The 20,369-nt window shown below is 40.6% G+C and overlaps 1 long non-coding RNA gene across 2 annotated transcripts; it reads left to right on the top strand.

The window, feature by feature from the left end:
- Positions 1–432: 432 nt before the first annotated feature.
- Positions 433–19,369, top strand: LOC137614723 (uncharacterized). 2 transcript variants are annotated; one of them, XR_011039136.1, is made up of 3 exons: positions 433–518; positions 16,736–16,890; positions 18,755–19,369. It is a non-coding gene; the product is annotated as an uncharacterized lncRNA (long non-coding RNA). The 2 variants fall into 2 exon arrangements; XR_011039137.1 differs by lacking the exon at positions 18,755–19,369 and adding an exon at positions 18,381–18,436.
- The last annotated feature ends 1,000 nt before the right edge of the window (positions 19,370–20,369 follow it).

The raw sequence follows: 20,369 nt of genomic DNA, 5'->3' as shown, positions 1-20,369 counted from the left end.
TTTTATATAAATACAATAATTATTTGAATGTAATCAAAGCAAGCCCTTGCCATATTTCCTGATGATTTTCTTGTAAAATTAACATAAAAGAAGTTCAATGATAATTGAAGGAGAAGTTAGCTGATCAATTACTGTATTTGGAACATTTCACAATTATGTCTATATATATATATATATATATATATATAATATATATATATATATATATATATATATATATATATATATATATATAGATATAGATATAGATTAGATATAGATATAGATATATGTTAAGAGATCATTGAAGATAGGTTAACGGACATTTTAGTATTTTCAACTTTTTACCTGGTTTCTTAGTTTTTTTTATTTAACAGTTTTATGTATGGTTTGAAAAGAAGTACCTGCGAAAGGATTGCTCTTAATATTTTGGGATCAAATTGTATTTTTTGTTTCAGGCTGATGTATTTTGATGACGATAGTCCTTACGAAGAATCAAATGACCGGTTTGCTGCCAGGATCTGTAGCCTGATGTCAAGGTAAGATTAACAAAACTTAAGATTGCAGTTTTAACTGAGCTTTCAGATACTTTACGTTGGCTTTATGATTTCATCTGCACTTGACGCTCTGTGAGCTTTACTCCTTCAATGGCAGTTTTTCTGTGAAAATACTGAGAAAATTATTTCTCTCTCTCTCTCTCTCTCTCTCTCCTCCTTCTCTCTCCTCTCTCTTCTCTCTCTCTCTCTCTCTCTCTCTCTCTCTCTCTCTCTCCTCTCTCACACACAACTTAGACAGAACTCGTCACAACTCTCTTTCTACTGTATAGTCTGCTAACTTTAATTTCTTTACATGTGGACCATTCATTCACTAATTACTTCATTTTTTTGGATTCATGTTAACTTGTCTCTACTTTAGAACGTACTTCCGAAAAGTCTTTTTTGAGCGAGTGTGGAATTTTTTATTTTTTGAAAGCTTGTCTGCTATACGTGTCGTCCCCTATCTCCGTAGGAGGTAATGCCATCATGCCACTTTACACTATGCATTGCAGAGATTACTAAATAGTATTTGCAATGTGGTATAAGGTCCCCCAGCTGCTATATTCATAAACGCGATTAATTTCAAGACAAACGGTAAATTTGTATTTTTCCGTTACATCTAGGCATTGAATTGTCTTTGCTATTCCAACGGCCGGATCATATGGCATAAAATTTATAATATAAAGTCCTGCTATAATCTATCCCTCAAAAGTTTGCTCTCTCTCTCTCTCTCTCTCTCTCTCTCCTCTCTCTCTCTCTCTCTCTCTCTCTCTCTCTCTCTCTCTCTCTCTCTCTCTCTCTCTCTTCTCTCTCTCTCTCTCTCTCTAATTGAGCAATGTAAAAATTTATCAGCGGTTAAAATATTAAACGGTCATTTCTAGGGAAAATGTCCAATTGCCTTTTAGAGTAGTGTAGTAAGTTTAAAGTAATCATGGTGGATTTTTATAATTCATTGTATGATCACACCCAAGGTAAATATGGGCACTAAGTAAGGTAAACATGGGTTAAATAGTAGTTAATGCTCTTGTTGCATCCTACAGCTGTACCGCAATACTTCCTCTAATTATCATTTCACGAAATGTATTTGTCCATGGCTAGAACTTCAGTCGATTCACCGATGATAACGAAAATTTATATTCAAATAGCTGAGTAATCACTTGAATAATAGTTTGTTTAAACTCGTTCGATCACACTCTGCCTCTTATCGTAATTGAAGTCCTTGAAAGTTTTTTATTGTCTTAATTTTCAGTCTGACCGTGGCATTGTATTTTTTTCTTTTTTATTATTAATCCCTATTACCCATGGCATATTAGAATAATTAGCACCAAAATGAATTAGTCAGGAAACCATTTTCAGCCGGAATTTCTGCTGGTCTGTGCTCCAACACCCATAACGATCAATTCGGTAATCGGATTTTTGGTTACCGGTTACTCTTGTTTATTTTTTACCTGTTGTCTTTTTGACTACAAAAGGTCTTTCTTAAAGAGTTAATTTTATTGGTAATATATATGTTGTTTCTCAAAGATATTTTAGTCCAAGCAAGAACTCAAGCTGATTTGTGTATATGCTCACAGATTGGAAAATGAAAGCTCAAAGTCATACTTTTTTATTGCATTTATTCTTGCTGTTGTATCGTAGTTTAATGACATGAAATGTTTGAGAGTATTGGTATTCGTCCATTTCTAATTTTAATTGTATTTTTTATGTGAAGTTTGACAGTAGTACAAACTGCTGCCAAGTTGTGCGTTTTGTCTTCTTTAATGGATAGAAGAGCTAGGGTTTCATAACCTTACAAATTAGTAGATTAATTAGTTGAAAATTATCGTTGTTTATCAATTATTTTCGGGACGGACATCATTTTTATAGTCTAGTAGGATATTGTTGTTTCATGATGTAATTACTTTTTACTAAAGTGTAAACGAATCAGCCTGAAAAGTATTTAGGTCTTGATTATCAGGTCACCTTGTAGACGATTATCAAAGTCAAATAAAAGGGGATTCATTAAAAAAGTTTATGCAGTGCTTGTATGTTCTCCAATTCATCTTTATTTTATGAAAGTTTTGTATGAACACCCAAATATAACAATTTTGGTAGAGAATTAAGTTTGCATCAGCAGCGACTTCGGCGATTAAAAGTTAGTGATAGGTTTAACACTGTTTTATTGGTGAAATTGCATCAACAAGAAATTAAATTGTAGCACATAGTTTCGTGAAACACAGATTGGTCAAACCTTTAAACTAGAAATAGATAAAAATAGCAAGCCTGTTGCTTTCAGATTACTGATCTCACGATATTTTATATATTCATTATTCGTTATTTCTCAAATATTTTTTTCATTTGCTCTCCCCGGTTAGGACACTTTGTCTTATAGCATTTCGTACTACGGTTGTAGCTTAGGTAGTATCTGATTATTGTAGATTTTACAAAAGTTGAGATACACCCGTAATGTGCAATCGAATTTTCCTTCTATGGTTAAGAATTCATTTCTAGTACTATTTGTCATTTGGATATTTCTGCGTCAGATTCCAATTTTTGGAGTTTTAGTCGTATGACCAGCAGTCTAGTTCAAAATTTATTTTTACATGGAGAAATGTCTGCTCTTGATTGGGAAGAAAACTTCCCCCTATCTGTAAATTCAGGCTTGAAATGCGGAAATATTACATGCATAATATATAAATAGGGCCCAATATTTTTATAATTTTTTTATTACTACTACTACTACTATTACTATTACTTAATAAGCTACAACCCTACTTGGAAAAGCAAGATGGTACATGGCCCGGTGCCCCAAGAGGGAAAATAGCCCAGTGAGGAAAGGAAATACGGGAAAATAAAGTATTCCAAGATCAACATCATTAAAATAAATATAAACTATAAAAACTTTAACAAAACAAGAGGAAGAGAAATTAGACAATAGTGTCCCCGAGTGTATACCCTCAAGTAAGAGAACTGTAACCCAAGACAGTGGAAGACCATAGTACAAAGTTACTATTGATTTTAATGGAATAATCTGATGCTTAGTTAAATCACACAGGAATTGTTGAATTAGGCTGCATGTTTTTCATAAATATACTGGTTAAATGGATTTCTCAATAAATTACATCTAGGTACTAAGAAGCCCGCTCAGTAATACTGTACATGATTTTCTCGGACCCTCCACATTTTAAGAGCTCTAATCGCTCCAAGTTTCAACGACCCTCTGAAGAGATTTCTCCGTATGAGTTATAGTGGTAGAATCCTAGAGTTGTGCTTGTCACTGTCAGGAAACTAGTTCCACCCCGGAATTTCTGCCGGTCTGCTCTCCAACACCACTAAACTAGGTACTTAAAAACTTTGGTTGCTCTTGTTTATTTTTATCTGTTGTCCTTTTGACTACAAAACGGATTTTGAGCGAAGCGAAAAATCTATTTTTGGGTGAGATGGCCATGTTGTCCTGATGGAAGTTCCTATAGGGTAGCTTCCTAGGGTATATTACAACTACGGCGATATTCCCAGAGAATTTACCTTAAGGTACCCAGAATTCTAACTCCTGGAGCGAATATCCCTAATGAAAGTACCAGGGATATCGCGAAATATCAGAGAACGTATTCTTGACACGCCACATGGCAATCTGCACCCCGAACAGAGATAACACTTCGAAGGGGTCAATTGGCAAGAAAACGAAAACGAGAAAGAAAAAGGAGAGCTGTTCGCAAGGCTCTCTCTTATCCCGTTTCGTAAGCGTGCATTGCGCCGATTCTGGCGCCATCTGTATTCCTTGTAGCGATACACGAGGTGCTACAGATACTGTATGTAGGGAGGGGTCCTACAGCCCTTTCATAGAAAGGGAAGGGCGGGGGTCCATCAGGACGACATGGCCATCTCACCCAAAAATAGATTTTTCGCTTCGCTCAAAATCCGTTTTTTGGGCTCAAGCCATGTCGTCCTGATGGAAGTATACCAGAGCATTACTGTATCTGTGGATTCTCAGAATGTGCCGTACTCCCCGGAGGTATTTCCCCGGTCGACTAGACCTAGAGACCTAAGATGTTACCGTTTTACATCTTTTCAACTAACCATAAACCATGTTAGAGCTTCCTGCCCCCTACAGGGAAGAGTCCTACTAGACTCTGGAAAAGTCTCGAAGAGTACATATACCTATGTATGAATACCAGGCAAGCCAATATAGTGGTCTCACCCTATATTAAGTAAAGCATAATTTGTAAAGAACCACTGCGTCAATATGAAATATCGACCAGTTCTCCGCTCAATACTTGTATTGGACAAAGGTTTATATCCGCCTAGGAGGAAACTTGTAAATCCGCCACCATTCCCTTATGGGATGGAGTCCTCCCGCTAAGGGAAAGCATAAACCAATGCAACATTAGCTTGCATAAAGGAACAATCTATTAGAATTATCCCAGATAAATATACATAGAATGAATGCTCAATTATACCAATAAATTGACACAGGTGAAGGAGACGCAAGGTTCTCAAGAACAAGTTTATTGACAGACAATAAATAGACAGGTTAACAACAATTTTATATATATATATATATATATATATATATATATATATATATATATATATATATATATATATATATATATATATATATATATAAGAGGAGGATAACCAAAACTTTAAGCATAAGTATGATAGTAAACAGAAACTTGTTTATCTGAAAGAAAAACATTAGTGCCACTTTTAACATACCGAGGTATCAAAGTCATAAAAGTCTGTATTACTAATCAGTCACATTAGCGTTAGAAACGCTCGGCACACATGTCTGCACTTATGCTAGGTTCACCTTTGGAAGTGGAACAGTCAACGTGGGCAACTCGGTGCCCTCACTTAGTTTGTAGCACAGTATGTAACTACACACTCACCCTGGAATTACAGTGAACCCTCGCTACTTCGCGGTTCGACAATCGCGGATTCACCACTTCGCGGGGTTTTCCCATAACCCATATATATATACATATCGCGGATTTTCCGGAAAATTCGAAAATACCGCGAAATCTGAAGATAACCAAATACGATATTTTGTTACCTGTAATTCCATTAATACTGTAATTATAGTAATATCTGCTCTTACTGATTGTTCATTGCATTACATATGATATATAATTCAGCACAGAAAGAAATAAAACACGAAAAGAGAATGTGATCATACGATAATTCAGTACGTAGTAAAATTAAATCGAACATGAAACGCAAATCAGATGCAGTCATACCATATTAGAATGGTGTGTACTGTAATGGATGTGCTTCTTTTCCATGAATCTTTTGTATGTATACGTACGTAGTACAGTACTGCATCCAATAATATTCTTTGTTGCAAAAATCACATTTCGAATAAGTACTGTAAGCGTACGAGAGAGAGAGAGAGAGAGAGAGAGAGGCGTAAAATAGCGTACGTACGTAAATTTTTATTATTATTGTTATTATTATTATTATTGTTGTTGTTGTTAATAAAATTATTATTGTTATTATTATTAATCATTATTATTATTATTATTACTGTACAGTATTATTATCATTATTTATTATTATTACGGTATTGTACTTAATCTACGTACGTTCAGTGTGCGCGGGACATCTTCTATGAGTAACCAACGCACCATAGTACTGTATAAGACGGGTTGTGATTGGTTCAAGCGCTGATAGATGACGAATCAAAACTCAAGTTTTGTTATCTAGCCTGTGATTGGTGTTTTGCCCGCATCTCCAACCCGCAGCATCAGAGTTCTCGCGGGACTGATCGTTCACTTTCTCTTTCCGCGTATTGCTGAGTAGACGTTCTTAAGTTTGTGAAGTTGAATCTGTGCTGTGTGCGACTGTTTTAAGTTGAACTTTTTGTTGAACTTTCTGTTACAATGGCTCCCAAGCGTTCTGCTTCTAGTAAGGCTGGTAGTGAGCCTAAACGCCACCGAAGAATGATGACGATAGCTGAGAAGGTTACGCTTCTCGACATGTTAAAAGATGGTAGAAGTTACGCGGCCGCCGGCCGCCATTTTGGCATCAACGAATCCACCGTTCGCTACATCAGGAAGGACGAGGCGAACATTAGAAAGACTGCTGCAATCACCTTTAGCAGATCAGCGAAGCGAGTCGTTACAACGCGTAATAAAACGATCGTACGCATGGAAGGTGCTTTAGCTGTGTGGATTGCCGACTGTCGGAAGAAGAACATAGCGTTGGATACGAACACCATCCGAACAAAGGCTTTGAGCTTGTATGAGAATTTTGCGGCAAAGGAACCTCATGACGACGATGGCGACCATGCTGAAGAAGATGATGATGTAGATGATCCTCAACCAGGGACCTCCACTGATTCCCAGCGTCAGAAACAACGTTTTTTCCGCCAGCAAAGGATGGTTCGCGAAGTTTCAGAAACGCTTCGCCCTGAAAAGCGTTTCCCTGCATGGGGAGTCTGCTTCCGCTGACACTGCCGCTGCTGAAACTTACGTGAACCAGACTTTCAAGAACATTATCGCTGAAGGTGGATACAAGCCGGAACAAGTGTTTAATATGGATGAAACCGGCTTGTTTTGGAAGAGAATGCCGTCGCGAACTTTCCTGTTCAAAGAGGAAGCCAAAGCCTCTGGCTTTAAGGCATTCAAGGATCGCGTTACCCTCGTGATGTGTGGCAATGCTGCTGGATTTTTGTTAAAGGCGGGGCTTATTTATAAGTCGAAAAATCCTCGCGCTTTGAAAAACAAAAATAAGAATCTCCTTCCCGTGTACTGGATGCATAATCAAAAGGCATGGATTACGAAGATGCTGACCTCCAACTGGTTCCACCAGTGTTTCATCCCGCAAGTCCATGAATATCTCTTAGAGAAGGGCTTGCCATTCAAGATCCTTCTCCTTATGGATAACGCTGGTGGACACGCAACTGACCTGTCGCGTGAGGGCGTTCAGGTTGAGTTCCTGCCACCCAACACCACGTCATTAATTCAACCAATGGACCAGGGGGTTATCAGGGCGTTCAAGGCCCTCTACACGAAGAATACCTTGGCGGACCTCGTTGCGTGTGTGGATGCTGCCCAAGATGACGAGGATGAAGACTTCAACTTGAAGGCGTACTGGCGGCAGTACACCATAGCCACGTGCCTGCAGAATATTCAAAAGGCACTTCAAGAGATGAAACCTGCAACCGTAAATGCGAGCTGGAAGAAGCTGTGGCCCGATATTGTTTACGACGACAAGGGATTTACTCCGTCGGAAATCCAACACTCTGCAATACGGAAATCTGTGCAGTTGGCTGCCATAATTGGGGGTGACGGGTTTGGCGACATGACGACTGAAGACGTCGACGAGTTGTTGGACTGCCATTCCCAGCCCCTAACTGACGCAGATCTCGAAGACCTGACGAAATCGGCAAGTGAGGAAGAGAGTGAGGGTACCCAGGAAGAGACCCAAGAAAATGTAGAAGAAACGGGCTTAACATTAGAACGGCTCGCCAAGTTCTGCAACCATATGAAGGAGGCGAAAGAAATGTTGCAAGAGTGGGACGAGGATATGGTTCGCGCGATGCAATTCTGCAACAAGGTCGATGACATCACGACTCCCTACAGGATGCTCTTGGATCGAAAAAAGAAGCAGCGGCAACAACTTCCGATCACAATGTTTTTTCAGCCTCGCAAAAAAGAGCCAGTTCCTCCTGCTAGTACGCCTTCGGAAGAAATTGAAGAAGTTGAAGAGGTGTCCCAGGAAAAGACACCTCCGTCTGAAGAGACGTAAAATACTATCATTGACTGCACAGTAGAACACATCATCAGCTTCATCATCATCATTTCTACTGTGCAGCAAATTCATCGCCATCGTCATTCAAGTTTTTCTGGAACTTCTTTCGTGGTGAGTACAGTAACAATCTTTATTTTTTACTTTAACCTGTTTTATAGTTTAGTACTGTACGTACTGTATGCATTAAGTTAAAGGGAAGGTTTTAAAAGTCTACATGTTGTAACCTATCATATTTTTTTTGTTTAAAATTTACATTTACGTACGTAAAACAATCTCTCTCTCTCTCTCTCTCTTCCTCTCTCTCTCTCTCTCTCTCTCTCTCTCTCTCTCTCTCTCTCTCTCTCTCTCTCTCTCAAATTGTTTTCCTGCTTTGCTACGTACAAGTACTGTATAATTTATATTTGTAAGGTAACATATTTTGTAAATGCTTTGTACTGTAAATACTGTATGTACTGTATCATTATTTATCACTATCATCATGCGTGTTAAATGCCTTGTTTGTTCTGAGCGTGGTTGTTTACTGAGCGTACACGCCGTCGTTTCAGGCGGCGTCATAAAGAAAAAGATTTCATTTGGAAGTCCTAAGAAAAATACGTAAACTAAAACATTGGTAATAAAAAAATCAACATACAGTACTGTATAATCAATATAATCGATGCAAAAACTAACCATACGTACATATATGTGTACACTAAATGAGTTTGTTTCTTCATTATGATCAGAGATGAACGTAAACAAAACATTGGTTGCCATTTTTTATCGTGCTTTTTAGGTGTTTAGGAAACACATGATATAAAATCGCCTTTAATATTTGTGCCTGTTTTAGTTTAGGGTGCTGTAGTACATGCATTAAGTGTTCTGTACATTACAGGGTGTAAAGGGTGGTTTGTTAACAGTACTACGTACAAGGGAAGGTTTTAAAAGTCCGAATATACATGTTAAATAAATAGGTAAATATGCTGTCACTACTTCGCGGATTTTCACCTATCGCGCCCGCGTCTGGAACCTATCTACCGCGATAAACGAGGGTTCACTGTAATCGTCCCAATTAAAACCACTGTTCCTCGCAGAGTTAAACAGCAGGGTTAACGACGCAACCCACTGCTACCACAGATCTCTTTAGTTGCTCCACTTGCTTCGCATAGTGACGAAAGAACACTCTGGAAGACTTCCAGCCAGTGTATGAACGAAGATGTTCAAAATCCATACAATTAAAGAAATTTAAGGATGAGGCAACTTTCCTCGGATCGTGACCTGCGGGTGTACTGTCAGGATCCGCTCTGCGAATAAAATATGTAATTTTCGCCCTGAGTTGTTTCAGTGATAAATTTGAGCCTGACGTTTCTCCCCTGAATAGTTGACCACCCTTGAAGTCTGAAGTTCTACGAAGATAGACCTTTAGGCATTCTACTGGACATAGAGATGCATCTTCTTTCAGAGGGCAGATTCTCCAGGGACCCCACCTGTTGGTGGGTAACTCGTTCTTGGCGAGAAACGTAGGATCCGGAAACAGGTTCAGTTCTCCCCCATCCAGGAACTGAACACGACCTTCCTCTCTCGAGAGGGCTACAATCTCACTAACCCTGGCCCCGGACGCGAGTGCAAATAGAAAATAACTTTTTGGGTCAAATCCTTTAACGCACACTCTTCATTGTTCAACAGTGAAGCGAAATGAAGAACATTATCTAAAGACCATGAAATGGGCTTTGGAGGTGCTGAAGGTCTGAGCCTAGCGCAGGCTTTCGGAACTTCATTAAAGATCTCGTTAGCGAGGTCGACCTGGAAGGCATATAGAATGGGTCTTGTCAAAGCAGACTTACACGTTGAAATCGTGTTAGCTGCCAACCCTTGACCATGGAGGTGGATGAAGAAAGATAAGCAGAAGTCCGTCGAGATCTCCTGCGGATTCTTCGCCTTGACAAAGGCCACCCATTTTCTCCAAGATGACTCATATTGCCTTCTAGTAGATTTACACTTATATTCCTCTAGGAAGTCTATGCTGGCTTTCGAAATCCCGAAACACTTTCTCACTGCTAGGGAGAGAAAATCATGAGCTGCAGGGTCCGGGTTTTCTGTAATGAAGCGCAGACAGTCGACTTCTGGACTCGCTGGGTCAGAACTGGATCTGGTAGCGGTAGAAACTTCAACCGTAGTTCCAATGCCAGGGGGAACCACACGCTGTTCGGCCACTTGTGGGCCACTATTGCCGCTACTCCCTTGAAGGATCTCAGTTTGAGGACCCTCAACAGAAGGTTGTGAGGAGGGAACAGATAAATCCTGGACCATCTGTTCCAGTCGAGGGACATCGCGTCCACTGCTTCCGCCAAGGGGTCCTCGTACGGGGACACGTACAGGGGCAACTTCTTGTTGTCTTTCGTCGCAAAGAGGTCTATCTGCAGTTCTGGGACTTGACTCAAGATGAAGGAGAACGATCCTGCGTCTAGGGACCATTCCGACTCTATCGGTGTGAACCTGGATAGAGCGTCCGCTGTCACATTGCGGACTCCTTGAAGGTGAACTGCCGACAGGTACCACTTCTTCTTTTCCGCCAATCGGAAGATGGCCAACATCACCTGGTTGAGAGGTGGCGACCTTGATCCTTGTCGATTCAAGCATCTCACAACTACCTCGCTGTCCAGCACCAACCTTATGTGGATCGAGTGACGCGAGGAGACTTTCTTTAAGGTAAGGAGCACTGCCATAGCTTCTAGAAAGTTTGTGAAAGGTCTTGAATAGATTGGACCAAGTCCCTTGGGCCTTTTTCCGATGAGAGTGACCTCCCCACCCCTCCTTCGAGGCGTCTGTGTGAATCGTCACCGACGGGGGAGGTGGCTGAAGAAGTACCGACTTCTTTAGATGTCTGGCTTGGGACCAAGGCCTGAGAAGAGTACGTAGATGAAGCGGAACTGGTCTTCTCAGATCTCTTCGCGCGTTTGATGCATAACTTCTCCAAACTCCAGTTGCATCCTTTAGCTGTGCTCTTAGCACCGGGTCTGTTACCAAAGCAAACTGAAGAGAACCCAGTACTCTCTCCTGTTCGCGTCTTGATATTCTTTCGGAATCTAGAAGTCTCTTGACAGATCCAGCTATCTCCTTCCTTTTCTTCGCTGGGAGGGATAATTGGTGTGACATTAGGTCCCAGTGGATTCTCAACCACTGGAACTTTGAGATGGAGAAAGTCGAGACTTTTTTCTGTTGATCTTGAAGCCTAGATACTCTAGGAACTGGATCACCTACAGGGAAGCTTGCAAGCATTCTGTCTTGGATGCTGCCCACACCAGCCAGTCGTCCAGGTAGGCTACTACCTGAATTCCCTTTAGGCGTAATTGTTTGAGAGCTACGCTCGCAAGCTTCGTGAAGATCCTTGGGGCTATATTTAGCCCGAATGGCATGGCTCTGAAGGCGTATAGTCTTCGTTGTACCCTAGGTAAGGGGAGAGTCGATGATTGATTGGAACGTGCCAATAGGCGTCTGACAAATCTATGGAGACGGTAAATGCCCTCTTGGGCAGTAAGGTCCTTATGTGTTGCAGTGTTAGCATCTTGAACTTGCAGTTCACTATGAACTTGTTGAGTGGCGACAAGTCCAGAATGACTCTGAGTTTTTCCGAGTCCTTCTTGGGAACACAAAACAGCCTCCCTTGGAATTTGATGGACTTTACCCTTCGGATCACTTTTTTCCCCAACAGATCTTGGATGTACTCCTTCAGAACGGGGGTGGAGTGTTGGAAAAACCGAGGGCACGGGGGTGGAGTGCTGTACCAGCTCCAGCCCAGTCCATTCTTGAGTAGGCTGTGGGCCCAGGGATCGAAGGTCCACCGATCCCGAAAATTCTGAAATCTCCCTCCTACCGGTATCATCTCACTTGGACTGTTGTCCTGAGGTCTTGCCTCCCTGACCGCGACCACCCCTGAATCCCCTTCCCCTTGAGGGGCGCCTAGACGAGCCTCTGACTGCTCCTCTAGGCTTTGCTCGAAAGGAAGTTGACTGCCCTTCGAACGTTGGGTTGAATGTCGGGGACTTTGTCGACACGGCCTGGGGTACCCACTGGAATGTGGTCGGGGTTTGTGCCACCATCTGGGACACTGAAGGCATCGGCAATTGCTGTTGCTGTTGCTGTCTAAATGGCTTGGCTAGCCGAGACGGCAGCCTAGTCCTCTTAGTCTTCCTCTTTGGTTGGGGACTCTCATCCGGGGAAGACTTTCTCTTGATAGACAGGCCCCACTTCTGGAGAAGGTTTCTATTCTCCGTGGCGGCCTTATCAACAACTTCTTTGACCAATTCGCTAGGGAAAAGGTCTTTGCCCCAAATGTTGGAGGAGATTAGTTTCCTTGGCTCGTGCCTCACCGTAGCCGAGGTGAACACGAACTCCCTACAAGCTCTCCTCGCCCTGACGAAGCTGTAAAGATCCTTCGTCACTGTGGCCAGATGAGTCTTGGCCACTACCATGAACATTTCATGGGCCTTGGGGTCACTTGCCATCGTCTCAAGAGTGGTCTGAAGAGACATTGAGGCAGCCAGTCTTTCTTTTGTCTCGAGCTCTCTCCGCAAAAGAAAGTCAGACAGCTTAGGGAGGTTCTCACCGAACTGACGTCCGGCAATATCAGCCTCCAACTTCCCGACTGAGAAGGTAAGATGAACGTCCTTCCAGTCCTTGTGGTCCATAGGTAGGGCCAGCGACAAGGGTTTACACTCCTCCAAGGAGGGGCAAGGCTTGCCAGCCTCGACTGCTTTTAACACAGCCGCAAACCCTTTCTGTAAAAAGGGGAAGGCTCTAGCAGGAGAGGACACAAAGGAAGGGAGCTTCTTACTCAATGCAGCCACCTTTGAGTTCGTGAAGCCCCTCTCTTTCATCGAAGATGAAAGCAAAGCTTGAGCCTTAGCATGGTCCATCACTATGACCTCCTTCGGCTCTGTCTCCTCCTTTAAAGCTGGTTCCTTCCTCAACCGGACATAACAGTCCGGATATGACCCTTTGCTGGGCCAGAATTCCACCTCCTCTAGGGGAACTGAACCCAACTTATCCGACATGACGATCTTCCCAATCGTCATCGGCATGTGCTCAGCATATCTCCACGGGTTAGCATCTGAGCACAAGGGAAGGTCTTTCACATTGAGCCTTTTCTGGGGCCCACGTGATGCTGCAAGTTTCTGCATCTGCAGTTCCATTGCAGCCGCCTTCTCATTATTCTCCTTCTTCATTTGTTGGATCATTCCAACAATGGAGGAGAGGGCCTGTCCCAGCTCTACTGGGAGAGCAGACGATGTTGAGGGAATAGGTTCAGGGACCTGAACCGGAGCAGCCGACGCCTCGTCGGCCTCTTCCTCTACCATGTCTGGGGCTTGATCTTCATCCTGGCCTTCTGCCAGGAGGTCTTCCTCCAGACGCTTGGATACGTCTGACATCCTGTCGTCCAACTGGATGTCCTGCAAGGCGACCGCGACTTCAGCATCCACCGGGATCTGAACTAGGGGGATCTCCTCTTGAGGCTGAGGAATCACTGCATCAGCTGATGCCCTGGGGAAAAGGTAAGCCCTCATCTTCTCACTTGGAAGATAAGGTCCAGAGGTGTTCTTCTGGAAGCCCCTTACCCAGGCACGAAGCTTTTCCCTAGCCAAATCCCTTGATTCTGCCGTCCTAGGGGAATCAAAAGCCTCGGTAATCAGGTTAGAGCACACGGTACATACCTGAGGGTCCCAATACCGGAGATCATCCTTGGAGACAGCGCATGCTGCGTGCCTCCTACATAACTCATGTCCGCAGAAGTTCTTACTGCGGACGTTGCAGAAAGCACTTCCGCACTTCGGATGGTCCTCCTGTAAAGAGAAGAAATTTTCATGAGTATCAAGTGAACTACGTATCACTGGATATGCACAGTTTAGCATAACAAATCAGAAGGAAAGAGACACTTGTGTTTCCCCGCACAACCAATTGTTGCAGCCTTCCAGATAATAAAATCGTATGGTTAATCTGTCCTAGAGTAACCAATGAAAAATTTCCAGAGGAAACAGGTGGAGCTCACACCTAAGATATGATTTTAAAATACCGGATAATAGACAAGAAAGAACTCACTTTCTTATCTGTAAGGCAACACCAAAGGGCTGTGCAAGACAACACAAAAGTGTTAGAAAACACAGTGTTGTACCAATACTATACTATAGTTTTCTCCCTACAGTATATGCTATACTGAAGAATACTGGTACAGTATAGAAGGTAAGTGCCGGCCGGCACACACCATAACTAGCTTTAAAGTATACTACTTAACAGCTATAAAGCGGCAGAACGCTGGTTCAAATGCATGTGCCGGCCGGCAAACCATAGAACTCCGACTGTCAAACTGCCGGCCACATAGGCCGGCAGCCGGCTAGGGTACAACACTAGAAGAAAACAGAATGGATGCCGGGATAAGAGAGTGTACTACCTCAAAGCCTGGCAATCCGAAAGAGTGCATACAAGGAAGGGGAGAATCTAATTCAGGCTTCCTGACCAATGTCGTCTGGCTCTACAGACAGACATGGATGAGGGACCAAGGGAGGTCCGGGCAGCACTCAAAGCAGAAGACCTTTGCCGGCCGGCAAGGGACTGAGTCAATTCCACATCCTAACCTATGCTAGGTCCAGATGTAGAATGACGTACAGTACTGTAACGGCTAGGCCATTACAGAGATAGAGGGGGAAGGGACAAAGAGGGTCCTACCAACCTTGCTTTAGTAAAGAATCACCCGCAGCCAAGAAAACTCATCTTAGCCTAAGGGAGATCCAAGGAGGGAGGCCAGCAATACTGCCAACCCCCACTGAACCAAAGCAAGGAAGGTGTTGCTACTCCCGGGGAAAGGATCTTATCCTCCCACCGAGAACAGCAACAAGGACTAGTCTGCTAGATCACAAAAGAAGGAATCATCTCGTACAGAAACCTTCGGGAGTGACCTAAGGAGGTTAAGCCTCCTATGTCTGCGTCAGACTAGCGAGGGAGCTCAACCCCAAGCCAGACAAACACAGACTTAGACTAAAAACTCTGATGTTCTGCCCCTCTCTGAAGCCAGACTTACTGGAACAGGAAGGTACAGTAACACCCCAATATAGTTGTATCGAAAGTTAATTTAGATAAACAACTAGGGTTAAGCCCAAGGCTAAAACAGAGGGAAAGGGATTGCATACCTTCTCTGAAGAAAAGAAAGCAACCGGGGAGTATGAGAAAGTATACTAAGGCTCCATAGGCAACTTAGCCCAGGCACCAAGAGAATCGATTACCTAAATCACCGAAACTCACTCGTATACTATCTTGGAAATAATCAATATAATCTAAAATGTATAAAACTGCCTAAAGCTTCAATAAAATTTTAAAACACTCGGAAATCCCAAAAATCATGCAAGAAAGTACTAGGGCCAAACGACTAGGCTACATGGTTTAGCGTAGGCCAGAATTGGCGAATACTTCGCCAAAACAAACAATACTAAAAGCACGAATAAGGAAATCCTATGTAACACTAATAGCTAAAATTATTAAAGCAAAACGGCCGGGAACGTCGCTCTGGCTAACTAAAACTCATACCTAGCGAGCGACAGCGTCCAGGACGCCTCCGGTAGGCAACAGCTCTTGTAACAAAGATTATTACTATTAATCACTTGAAAAATTACCAAGAGCCTACATTTATACATAAAAGAAATAATACTCAACTTATCAGAGGCAGACGAAGTTGGAGAAAGCATAATAACTTGATTAAATCCAAGATTTTGCGAGAAACACAGGAAAAAACACCGAGTTGTTAAGCTACGCAAAAAGGAATACAGATGGCACCAGAATCGGCGCAATGCACGCTTACGAAACGGGAGAAGAGAGAGCCTTGCGAACGGCTCTCCTTTTTCTTTCTCGTTTTCGTTTTCTTGCCAATTGACCCCTTCGAAGTGTTATCTCTGTTCGGGGTGCAGATTGCCATGTGGCGTGTCAAGAATACGTTCTCTGATATTTCGCGATATCCCTGGTACTTTCATTAGGGATATTCGCTCCAGGAGTTAGAATTCTGGGTACCTTAAGGTAAATTCTCTGGGAATATCGCCGTAGTTGTAATATACCCTAGGAAGCTACCCTATAGGAACTTCCATCAGGACGACATGGCTTGAGCCCAAAAAAGAACCTACCAGTAATGTTCTAGGGGCAGTGAGTCTCCCTACATACAGGACGATGGTTTGTATCTGCTTAGGAACAAATCACAAATTTTTAAAGTAAAATGTATTTTTCCTAGCTGTACAAACCTGAATCCTTTTACTGTATATTAAACTCCCTCAACTACCCTTTGTTGCTTAACTGCATGTTGAACAATTAAACGGTCATCCAGCTCTTGCACTTAAAACATACTTCCAACTGTAGGGACTTAGGTTTGTATAGATAGAAAATATGAATTACTTAAAGAATTTTGTGATTATTATATTGTATAAATTACCTGTCATTTTGTGTAAGAAATTTGAAAGGACGTCTTTTTATTTCAGACTGGAGGACCACAAATCAAACTTTTCCTATGTATCCTTTGACAAACAAAACTGCTATTCAGTGTTGCCAACTAGTTTACGTTGGGCAATTAATCACCATAGGCTTTGGAGAAGACCATATAATTGATGATACTGATGCTTGATTTTAATTGAAGGTAAGACACTGCAGAGATTAATTTCTGTGATAATAAAGGTAGCTTTTAAAAAAAAAAATAATAGCAGCAGGTACTGGACAAATACTTTCAAAGTATCATTTTCAAGTCTATTCATTATAAATTTTAATATTTGACTGCAAAAAGTGATTTAGAACTTAATAACAAACTTTATTGATTTCATGGATAAGAAAAGGCAAAATGTATAACCTTTTGATTACTATGAAATTAGACATACACTTGAGCCTTGGCTATAGCGTTTTTCTACTATCGCGCATACTTAAAAAACTGCCCAAATACTTTTGTCGCCCCCTAAATGACTGCTATAGCGCACCCTGGTGGGTCGAGAAATTCAAATATTTTTGGCTCGGTCAGGAAGTCTTTGATGGAGACTATAAGTTTCTTTATAAAAGAAACAGACTTCATTCGTGGAGAGAGAGAGAGAGAGAGAGAGAGAGAGAGAGAGAGAGAGAGAGAGAGAGAGAGAGAGAGAGAGAGAGAGAGATGTAAGTGTTGTATAGCACCAGAGATATATACTGTATATATATTATATCAGCTGATGTAATTGAATGCCGTGTTTTTGTCTAAGGTTCTTGTACTACCCGAAGCAATGAATTGCTCATCACAACTAACGATATAGTCAGGTTAATTTCATTCGTAAACTAAAATTTTATTTGTTAGAGAGAGAGAGAGAGAGAGAGAGAGAGAGAGAGAGAGAGAGAGAGAGAGAGAGAGGGGGGGTAGCAAGAGGTAGGTATTAAGGCAGAGAGATATGGTATGAAGAGAGTGAGTTAGATAGAGTGAGAGGCTTTTAAATACCCTCTACTACACAAAAATGAATCCTTGTAAAGAAAATCTAAACTGTTTGAAATATGACTGAGAAAATATTACATTACTTTACCGAAAATTGGGCTATTCATTGCCGATAAACAAAACTAGCCTACGTGTGAAAATATTGAAAACCCACTGGGAAAACAAAAAATAAGGCTTTTATATATCCTGTACTAAACAAAAATAATGCTTTAATATACCCTTTAATTTGTATAGGAAAGCCATACTGTTTAAAGTATGACTAAATAATATTGCAGTCTTGTTAACGTAAGAGAGGCTATTCATTGCCAGCCTTTGAACTCCTTCAACCCACCCAAGCCCCTCATTATCCCCAAAAAGGTAAATAAAATAGCCTATTTTGTTTTATTTTTATTATTTATTAAAGTTATTTTATTTTGGATTGTAATTTAAGTAATTTGATTAAAAAGGGGTAAATTAGGAGTAAAATTTGAGGTCGGTTTATCCATAAGAATTATCACAAGTTTTTCAGTTTGGCTATCGCATTTTCGGCTATAGCGTGGCAGTAGTGGTGTCAATCAGGCGTGATAGCAGAGGGTGTAGTGTAAGTAGCTTTGGGGTATGGTTATTGCCAAACATGTTTTTATTTTAATGCCATGTAAGTAAAATCAATTATGCTCAATGTAATTTACTATTTCTTTCAGAAATTTTGGTCAGCAAGTTAGAATATTGGATATTTCAAAGAATAGAGGATTCTTCTGTGCCCCCGTTCTTCAGTTCCAGCTTCAAATTTTCTTCTTTTTATTCAAACTTAAATTTTCAGAGTAGTAATTACATATGACAGTGGACTATCAGTTGAATGGGCCTTGAAGTAGTGATCTTTCATTTAAGGAGTGGACCAAACGTTATATGTGTCTCGAGTTATCTAAGAGTTTCCTTTGATATATTAAGTTTGAGTTCTTTCATTTTTACTGAACTTTAATGATGTTAGGTAGATTAATTAGATTGGGCTTGATCCCATGCAAGTAAAATAAATTTAATCATGCTCAATGTAATTTACTTCTACAATTTCTTTCAGAAATTCTTACCAGCAAGTTAGAATATTGAATATTTCAAATATTCTGTGCCCCTGTTCTTCAATTTGAGCTTCAGTTTTTTTTCTGGGCCCGTCTTCATCAGTTCCAGCTTCAAGTTATTTTCTTTTAATTCAAACATAAATTTTCATAGTAGTATTGTAACTACTGTACATATGGTAGTGGACCAACAGTTAAATAGGCCTTGAAATAGGTATCTTTCAATCATGGAGTGGACTAAATGTTAAATGTCTGAGTTATCAAAGAGTTTCCTTTGATTTATTAATTTTGAGTTCTTTTATTTTATCTGAACTTTTATGGTCTGTTAGGTTGATTAATTAGATTTGGTTTGAGATACAGCACATAGCATCTTTTACTATTTTAATAATATATGATAAAATATCAGTCAAATAAGTCCTGAGCTACATAGTTTTTTACCTTAAATTTGTCATTGATATCTCAATTTGTAAGTGGTAATAGGTTAAGGGTATTTTAGGATACTGTACATCAGTTATACCTGAATTTCTATAAAGGTTAATATGAGTTATATAGGGTAGTTCAACCCATTTTAGGATACATTATATACATTTTTATTAATATTTAATTTTAAAAGTTTTGTTACTAAGATTTAGAATAAGGTTATAATGCAGGTAATTTACATGAAGTTCTCAGCAGTTAAATGAAAGATGTTTGGTAATCATATTGACTAACAAAGTGTTTAGTGCTATATGATACTGGGAAGGAACCTGTAGTGGGGACAAGATTGAGAGGGAGGGAGATTATTAGATGGCGAGGTAAAGTGAAGGATGATATGCAGAGAAAAGTTTTGGTGGAAGAGATGCCTTTAATAGATGGTATTGGAGAGGGCAAATTAGGCAACAGACCCCATAATGTAGGGATAACAGTGGGACAGAAGTTGGGGAGTTAGTTGATCATTGTAGAGATTTTACATGGTTTTCACAAAGTATGTAATTCAATAATTATCAGGACATCACTACTTTTACGGAAATGTATGTTGTATTAGCATTGGGTAATTCTGATCTCTTGTAGGGAGGGTTAGTAAGGATAATCGATTTGTAACCTGCAAGGCATTCTTTTTTTGACCAACAGGTTCTTGATAGATTTACGTCTTTAATATTATTATTTACTTGAAGACTTAGACTTTTTAAAGATTAAGGTTACTTGAATTTTTTTTTATTATTGCTGGGATATCACAGACCAAAGTATTTACATGCTTTCAGTACGGTACAAAATAGGAAATATTTTAGGATTTAATTTCCCTGAGTTTATCTCAATTTTTGTGACAAACATAATTTTCTGTCCTTTTCAGCAAAAAGTGCGGTAAGTTAGCTGTGAAAATAATGTATCAAGATAATATATTACATCAAGAGCATTATCATTTGACAGTTTTGCATATTTCAAGACACTGTTGCATATATGAAGCTTCCAGATTGAAAGTTTGGCCTTAAATAGAGTTTATGTTTGTTTACAAATTTACTTTGGAATTATGAGTTGACTTAATCATATTGAAAGTGTTGTAGTCAGTATGTAAATAAGTATACAATGTCTGCTTTCAAGAGAGGAATTTTTTGTGTAAACGGGCTTGGTGTTAGGGGTTGA

Source organism: Palaemon carinicauda, chromosome 21 (assembly GCF_036898095.1).
Source record: "Palaemon carinicauda isolate YSFRI2023 chromosome 21, ASM3689809v2, whole genome shotgun sequence".
Taxonomy (NCBI): domain Eukaryota; kingdom Metazoa; phylum Arthropoda; class Malacostraca; order Decapoda; family Palaemonidae; genus Palaemon; species Palaemon carinicauda.
Note: the sequence above shows the minus strand (reverse complement) of the source record. Positions and strands in the feature narration are given on the sequence as shown.